The sequence below is a fragment of the Aplysia californica genome, unplaced genomic scaffold (genome assembly GCF_000002075.1).
Source record: "Aplysia californica isolate F4 #8 unplaced genomic scaffold, AplCal3.0 scaffold00601, whole genome shotgun sequence".
Taxonomy (NCBI): Eukaryota; Metazoa; Mollusca; class Gastropoda; order Aplysiida; family Aplysiidae; genus Aplysia; species Aplysia californica.
Window position 1 is genome coordinate 441,340 of NW_004797871.1, and position 2,210 is coordinate 443,549.

Below are 2,210 nucleotides of genomic sequence, written 5' to 3' on the forward strand. Positions count from 1 at the left end.
TTGTGGATAACATTTTCTTTCCTCAAAACAAATTGCGCATGTACTTACCAAAAATCATCATCATCATCCGGTGCCTTGCCGACTGGCGTGGGCGATCATGGAGATACACTTCACTCTGACTTGTGTTGCAACAATGGTGTCTGTTGTTCTTGCTGCTCCTAGCCATATTGTCATCTTGTCCAGCATCTTTTCCCTCGGTCTGCCTCTGCCTCTCTTTCCACCAAACTTGTCTGTTGTTACAATATTCTCCAATGCTTCTTTCCGCATTGTGTGTCTGAAATTTGCCTGTCGCTTTCTTATATTCGTCATAATCTGTCTTCTACGATTCGCTCCAACCAAGACTTCTTCATTTGTTTTTCTAGCTGTCCATGGGATACGTAGCATGCGTCTTATGAACCACAACTCTGTCGTCACAATTGTTCTTCCCAGCTGTTTATTGATTGTCCATGCTTCGCACCCGTTTAATAGGATTGGCTCGATGTAACATGCCAATAATACAGGTGATTTTAAAAAGAAAAAGACGTAAAAATATCCCCTGCCCCTTTTCCCCCTTGTACTATGCATGCGACAGATTATAGCCAGAAGTGAGCCCAACAAAGGAGAAGTACAACCGAATAAAAGAATATTCCAAAATGCCAGAAGCAAAAAAAAAGCAAGGAGAACGTGCAAACCACCCAACGAGAATTTTGTGAAAGAGTAAAATTCAGCAATCTCACAGCAAAAAAACCCACAATTGTATAAAATAAGACACCCAATTTGTTTGATGGCCGATAAGGACTTGATTTCACGTATGTTGAGGGGTACCGGTACCTGCTCAGCCCTAACGTCGAGGCCCCTTCCAGCATGTCAGAAATTCACCTCGTATTATTCGCACAACCTACAAAAATAGTCCGATTTTGAAGTCAAAGTATACTCCTCGTATTATACGTGAGGCCGTTTTATAGGTGAGTATACACGGCATTACATGCGCGCACGAACACACACACACACACACACACACACACACACACACACACACACACACACACACACACACACACACACACACACACACATGCACAAGTCTGTGCGCCCGCATTCACAACACATAGATGCAACAAACGCACATGACTATATCACGCAGAAATCCTCTGGCTTCTTGAAGTCGGCTCAGAAAAGCTGGATAACAATAATATAATATAGATAATATTGTTAAAACGATAGCCACCTTAACACTGCGTTTATACGGAGACAACAGTCATTACAATTACAGTCAAAGAGGCCATCCTAATATCACACCCCGATCACAACAGTACCAAACATACTATAATCAAAATGTAAACGTCAATTGTTTTATAATTTGTTGGGTTTTGTTTTAATTTGTTGTTTTATATCTCGCAACAATAGACACTAATATGGGCTGCTGTCTATACATATTTTTTTTGGTTTTATTGATTTTACATGTATTTGAAAATGAAGAGTGATTTTTCATATTCCCAGTGTGCGAATCAACTATTTTTTGGTAAGTTTTTTTTTTTTACTTGGCTCGCAACTGCGTAATGTCATATGAACGCTAATGTCATAAGAAGATGGCACCTGTTAGAATAACCACTGAGTGGATATTTCAACAGTAGAACAACATTTTTTAAAGAATTCCATTCCAGAAAGAAATAGGAAATTTCTGGAACAAAATTTTCAGTTAGTAGGAAACTGAAACATCGCCAGATTCCCCCTTGTTGTCTTCAAATGCGTTAAATTGTTCCCTCGTTGGCATGCATGACATATCGGTGTCTGTGGTGAAGTGGTTTGGCGCTTTGCTGCCGCTTGTTGGAGACCCGATTTCGATTCCCGAGTCGGGAGACAATTTAAAAAAATCGAGTATCTCGTTCTTTTTGCTCGGATGTTGTATTTCTCTCAACCCGGGTTGGCCCTGAAAGACAGGGTCAGAAGCCGGCCTCCTTAGTGAACTACATTGTGTCGACGGGGGTGTAAAAACACCTACTTAAAAAAAGCATGGCACGCATCAAGTTATCCTCCTCGGTGGCCTAGTGGTTAGGCTCTCGGACTCGCAACCGTAAGGTCGTGGGTTCGAATCCCGTCAGGGGACCGACGTTGTGTCCTTGGGAAAGGCATTTTACAAGAATTTTCCTCACTTCACCCAGGTTGAAATGGGTACCCAGCTATAGACAGTGAAAGATCTTGTCAGTTTGATAGTGTTTGAGCGCGTGAAA